Here is a 7,291-nt window from a genome sequence, read left to right as displayed (position 1 = left end):
ATGGAAACTGGAGCTAAGAGAGGGCTCGGCTGGGCCAAGCTGCAGCATCCAAAGTCATATACAAGGACCAGAACTGAGGGCAGACCTGACAAACAGGCCCGTGGCACCTACCCACACACATGATATCTGGGGATGGGAGTGGGCCTATTAGAGGTACATGAGGAACTCTCTTGTTAGGCCACAGCTTCCACTGGAGAGCATAAGAGCCAGGGCTGAGAGCATGATCAGGCCAGGCAGGGCTGCAACACTTATCAATTTACGTGGGCTGGGTCTGGGAGCAGACCTGACTAGGACAGGCCACAGTCCTTGCTGGCACACATGAGAGCCAGGACAGAGTGTGAACCATGCCCTGCTGGACTAGGCTGCAACATCTACAAGTGAGAGCTGAGAATGTGAGTGGGCCATCCCATATTGGCTTGAAGCATTCACCAGAACACACAAGTTCAGCAGATGGATGGGTCTGGTAGGGTAATTATAAGAATTCTCCTACTGGACTATAGCTTCTGCTGAGCTAGTGAATGTGAGAGATAGATTTTGGGGCAAACCAGGCTGGACAAGGCTGCAGCAGCTGTCAGTATGCATGTGGGCTCTGACTGGGGGCAGGCCAGATTAGTCTAGGCCCTGGCACCAGCCATTACTTGCAAGAGCCAGAGTGGATGTGTAAAAACCTGACTATTACTAAGGAGTTGGCCCCAGGGTATGGGCCAGTGTGGACTAAGCTATAGTATCCACTGGCAAGAGCCACAATGGGTGCAGGCCAGTTGAGCTAGGCCACAGTACCTGCTGGTAAGTCTCAGAACTGGAGCGGAGCTATTTCAGGCTGGTCTGTAGCACCTGCCAGCACAAAGGAAACCCAGGGCTGCTAAGAGAATATGGAGAAATCACATCTAGGCTACAGCTCTTGCTGGAGAGCACAAGAGCTGGGGCTTGGGACAGGCCAGGCCAGGATTGGCTATAGCACCCATTGGTTTGTATGAGCAGGATCTCACTATGGACTAGGCTGGACCAGTTCACACCACACACCATTATGAGTGAAAACCATGATGGGATGCAGGCCATGTTGGGTTAGGCAAGAACCCTTGTCACTTCGCATGAGGACTAGGACTAGGCCAGGCTAGCCTCAGGTGCTATACCCACTGGAGAGAGTTGTGACTGAGGATGCATCAGACTCACCCAGGTTGTAGCACCTGCTGGTGAAACACAATACAGGTTGGCCATCAGAGATTGGGCAGCACAGCCTCTCACACATGTAAGACTTGGGGCTGGGTATGAACCTCAAAGGGGAACTTTGAGGATTCCCTTGCTGAGCTGTTGTTTTCACTAGTGGGTGTGAGAGCTGGGTCTAGACTAGGCTGTAACACACACTGGAAATTGCTGGGACTCAGTGTAGGTAATGTCAGGCAGGACTATAGTACTCCCTGGCAAATGCAAGATCTGGGTGCATGAATGGGCTGTTAGGAGAATGAGGGACACTCTTTGATGGGCTACAGTTTCCACTGTGATCATGAGAGCCAGATTGGAGGTGGGCCAGGCTGGAAAAACAGCAGCACTTGTCAGCATACATATGGGCCAAATCTGGACATGTCTTGGGCTGAGCTACACTGCGGCATCCACCCACGGATGTACATGAGAGCCTGATGGGAAACAGGACAGACAGGGATAGGCTGCAGAACACAAGATAAATACAAGATAAAATTATCCTATTTGAAAATTGGTCTCTGCACTGTATGTATTGTTCAATAATGACATTTTATATTTAAGTAGTGTCTAAATCCAGACAATGCATTATTCATTAATCCTCATTAAATACCTATAAAAGCAAGTATATTGCGCCTTTTTAGCTTTAGATCCTTAATACGCTTTGCAAACTAATTTAAAGTTAAATATTGAGTTACTTATGTACTTTTTGTTAACCCAACCAGATGTTCTACCTTTCCTAGTAATTACCATATAACTCAATGTCTGTTACTTTGTTTTATATGAAGATGTGTTTGGTTATTATAGTAGGTAAACAAAAGTTCCATAATCAATATACAGATGTCTTACCGCATCTATCTTGTTGCATCATAAAACTTTGTCTCTTGTTGCTGATAATGCAAAATAAGTAAAAAGGTACTATTAAATATGTATGTATACTAGTTATTGATATTACATGAGTATCAGATATTCAAATAATTGTTATCAATTTGCTTTATTTTCATGTGGTTTTAATGAAAAAGTCAGTAGTATCTGTTTTTATGTAAAACTTGTTAGAAAGTACCTAAAACTTTCAAATTATCAAGTGAAACATTTCTATATTAATAGTATGGAGATGCAGAAGTGATCTATTTGTGGATTTGCCCTTGAATTAAAGATATTTACAGAATTAGTTACAATTTTATGAAGCCAATCTGTCTAGCTTCATGGTTCCTAGCTAAAAATAATTGTTTTAATGTCTTGAACATATTCTTGTTTGCATTATGCTCCCATATTTAAGATCGCTATAGAAAGTTGAGACTAATTTTGATGTGACCATATTTTAGCTCAACCAAATAACTCCTGGTAAAAATGCAGAAAAGGAGTTTGGGGAAAGTGCTAGCCTAAATAACTTTTTTAAAATAGGAGGAGTTCTTTTTTTTTAACTAATGGCAGCAAGAATTGTATACAAACACTTAATCAGATATATTAAAGATGATTCTCTTAGGGACAAAGGTTAACAGTTCTGAAACCTCTATATTAACATATATTCTGACAATGGAAAAAAAAGTGTATGAATGGTGAATGGTAGGAACTATTTTCTTATTGTGAGCATGGGAAACTTACATATGAGCATGACCCAAGCAGTAATGGGTTAATATTGGAGATGTTAGTACTAGCTCATGTTTCTCTAATTGAGATACACATATCCACACACAAATATATATGCTCACTGTGAAAACCTGAAGGAGAAAGCAGAGTTTTGTGTACCCCAAAAGAACTCCATTCAATAGTTTAAAGAAGTGATATCAAATGTTTCGTACCAAACAACTTCTTTTGATATTTGCTGGAAAGTTTTGAAAGGAGTCAACATGAAATTCATGATGTACTTTCTGGTTACTTTGACACCAAAATGCGAAGAATGACTCTTGATTCATCAGCTAAGGAAACAAACAGCTCCTAGTACTAACTCCGCTTCTGGTTCTTCTAACATAAACCCTGTTTGTTTAGATTGCCTTGTAGAATTTCCAGGTTTGAGAATCTTACGTTTGAATATCACCAATATTTTTGAACTACAAGCAGGTGCAGCAACAACTTTTGTCCAACCCCGAAATTTGGTTGGCTCAGAAAATGCTGGACAATGCCTTATGTACTTTGGATTAGCGCAAAGTAAAGAGGGATGTAACTCATTGCTTTGACTGTGATTCAGATGACTGCTAATGATATTTCGAATGTTTTACTTATCTGTTTGCATATAGTAGTGCTTCTCGAACTTCACTGAGCATCAGAGGACTAGCAAACACACAAATAACCCAGCACAAGGCTCAGAGTTTCTGATTCACTAGATCTGGAATGAGGCCTAAGTATTTGCATTCCTCACAGCTTCCCCAGAGATAATGCTGTGGTTGCTGCTTGTAATATCACACGTTGAGAACCACTGGCACAGGGAATCAAAGTTCCAGTGTTTCCAACTTATTGCAAACTACATAGTACAAATAGACCCTTGCTCACTCCATGAAACAAACAACAACAAAAGGAATTCAGCTGGATTTGAATTTAGGTGAACAACATAGAGCTTGGTGTATTTATGTTACCTTCAAAATATGAATGCATATATATAAAATATATCTCTATTGTTGTTTCTTTCAAAATTTGAAATTAAGTCGAAGTACTATTTAGCAACCCTGCAGTCCTAATGGATTTATAATGGAATCATCCGGAAAGTATACTCAAACGGGCATTTAACTAACAACTTCCAGACTGCTTTCTACAATGGCTGAATAAGTTTATTCCCTTCAGATCAATATGCAAGAATCTACTCTGAGCAACATCACTGATTTCTGATGTTGCAGAGCTAGGGTTCCAAATGTTCATTACTTCTGCCAGGCTTCTACCTTTCTCTAACTGCAGTATTTAAGTCTACAACTTAAGCAGATAACACTTCAACACTTTTTGATAAAAAAAGATGGCATTTAATTATGTATTTATTTATCAAATTGAAATGAAATGTTACATTTTAATCCTATAACATACAGTGAAAACATTGACAAAGTGCTCAATGGACCATGATTGTAATTAGAAAAGAGATTGGTTACAGTATAAAGAAGGCATATCTTTTCCTCCCAGTCTTCTTGGCTTATTTTCCCCAACACCAAGAAATAATCTCTGTTTTAGAATCAAAATAGTTTCCATGTAGCTTAAAGCACTTTATATTTATAGGTACTTTTCTATGTGTGAATAAGCCTGGAATATTGTATCCTATTTATCTAGTCACATATTTTAGTAACTCATCATTTTGTTGATTCCTCCATTCAAGAGGTAAAAATTCTTCATTTGAGTGGATAGGTTGGTTACCCTGGAGTCTCTGAGGGAGAGACAACACCTTGGATGCTAGAAACCCAGAGGTTTCTGCGTCTTTGGATTTCTGTAAACCACAGGCATCACTACCTTTGTAACACACAACTAGAAGGACTGCTTTCATGTTCGTATGATCATCTGTGTTTCTCTATGGCCCTTCTTCTTATGAGAGTATTAATCATTGAAATTACAATGAGTTCCAATCCAGTATGACTTTATTGTTTCCTAAGCAATTATAGCAGCAAAGATAATATTTCTTGTTAGAAAGTGATTTCACTGCTTAATAGGGAATGCAATATTAAATCCCTTATATTACATTAAAATTCAACATTGAAATTTTTTTCCCGTGTTCTCCTCATCCAAGCTGCTTCTCAGAAAAGAACCTTTCTTCTTTGTTGCCATGGCTGCCTCAACCTCTGCCGCTGGCCATGCTCTCAGGCTGCCGTACAAGGTCTCTGTCTTGATGTTTTCAGGAAGGTCAAACAGAAATTCATTCCCAACAAGCTATAGGGAACACTGATCAAACTCTTATGAGATTCTACATTTTCATTGAGAGGCATTGGTATTCAAAGTTTTATTTGTCTTTGACAATATTCTGCCACAGTGAAGAAGGACCTTCATCTAAACAACCAACCTGTACTCTTCCAAGTGGTAAAGGGAGGGGGCAGAAGATGAACACACACATGCTGTCTCCTGGTATTCCTCCAACAATCACTCCATCATACGTCTTAAAATGTGTTAAGGGATGGATAAGATAGCTTTCTCTCACCTCACCGATGTCTATGGAAAAGCTCTGACAGGTCTTCCTAGAATATGGGATTACTGGAAGACTTTTGTTTCGAGTTTATGGGTTTCAATGAAACTGAAGGCATCTGGAATATTTTATTTAATGCATTAGTATATATGGATTAAGGAAATCAACAATAACAATAAAATAGTGTACATTTTTATTGTATGTGGACCAAACTCAGATATTTTTAAGGTTATGAGAGTTATGTGATACCAATCATAAAGAAAAACAATATAACATGCTGCTTTCAAATTTCAAGTTTGCTAATTATCAAATTGTCACTGTGTCCATGTTAATTAGTATAGCTGGAAATAAGCATATACAGCATTGTAAGAAATAAAACTGACACAAATTGATAAAAAAATTCTGCTTGTTATGATATGTAAAAATGTAAATATTAACTTCCATGATTTGAGACTAGGATATTGTAAGCCATTTTAAAGAACATGAATGAAGTGATTGCATGTTTTCTCAAAGATAAACAAATAAAAATTGCAACAGAATAACAAAATATTTCAATTTTTTTCAGTTTTAGAATGTACTCAAACTAATTAGTAAAGTTCTGAAATACATAAAACCCAAGTATTCTATCACAGCTAAGTATTATTATTATTCCATATGGTTCCATTTATTTTTATAACTTGTGATGTTTTATAAACACCTTTTCAGATAGGTTACTTATACTATCTATGTTAATTGTAATATAATTTATTAACATATATTTAGTTTCAACATTGTCGTGTAGCTTTAGAGGTTCTAGACGCTTTTCATTTACAGAAACAAGTGAACTGCTAAAAGTATTGGGGATACAATAAATGCACGAATACATTATGATGGTGATCGCTTAAGTCGTATATTGGCTCTATCTGGGCATATTATGCTAATGTTTCTATTTTTGTATATTTTTAAATAATGAGACACAGATGAAAAAGCTTTCAGTATTTTGGATACTGATCATCTTATTTAAGTTGCATAACCATGAACAAGCAACAACTGCTTAGACTTATATATTCTAAAAATAACACATATACCTTTTCTTCTTCTCTTGTTTTGTCTTTCTCAGCAAAATCTTTATGCTGAAAATCTGCTTCAGTATTTTCTAGTAAGGCAAAATAAAAAAAAAAAAAATAAAAGGCAAACAAAGTCCAATAGCCCTAGTCAGCTTCTGTGTAGTTTTACCCTAAGAGAGTGACTCTGATAAAAACGTAAAATTTAACAAAATGAGTAGATAAGAGTGAAGCAAGAAACAAAAAGCAGAAATCTGGCAAATTAGTTCCTGAATGTTTAGGGAAACATACTAAGTTTTGGTGAAGGAACTCAAAGAAACTATATAACTGCAATGCACTTTGTAGATTTGAAGGCAACGTATTATTAGTCAACACTGGTTTTACCCAATATATTACAATGCTGGGCCTGACAGTGCATTAATGAATGATTGATACATTAGACAAACTGAAACTAACAGAAATAGAAATATACTCATTTAATCTTTAACAAAGACAAATTAGTAGAAAAATAATACACTTTTTCAACTTATAACACCAGAAAAATTGGACATAATACACAAATAATTAGACTTTATGCCTGCATCACACTTTATACATAAAATAATAAAATGAATTATGGATGCAGATAAACCTGTAAAAAGATAAAGTAAACACATAAATAAAGTAACGATAGGTGAAACTTTTGTAAACTAGGGTTACTCAAAGTTATCTTGGAAACAATTTCAAAATCGCAATCTATAAATGACAACCTGTATTTCATTAAAATTGAGTAATGTGCTCTTTGAAAGTTTCTACAAAAATAATGAAAAGATAAACATGTAGGCTTTATATAAAACTTTCAAAATGTAATAATAGGAGGAGGCATACAGCATATATGATGCCATCAACTTTGGATTGATTGGTGTAAGTCCTATGTATTCTGCTTCCCCTGCAGAATCTGGATTGTTGTCAATCACACACT

The sequence above is a fragment of the Ochotona princeps genome, chromosome 1 (genome assembly GCF_030435755.1).
Source record: "Ochotona princeps isolate mOchPri1 chromosome 1, mOchPri1.hap1, whole genome shotgun sequence".
Lineage (NCBI taxonomy): Eukaryota > Metazoa > Chordata > Mammalia > Lagomorpha > Ochotonidae > Ochotona > Ochotona princeps.
Note: the sequence above shows the minus strand (reverse complement) of the source record.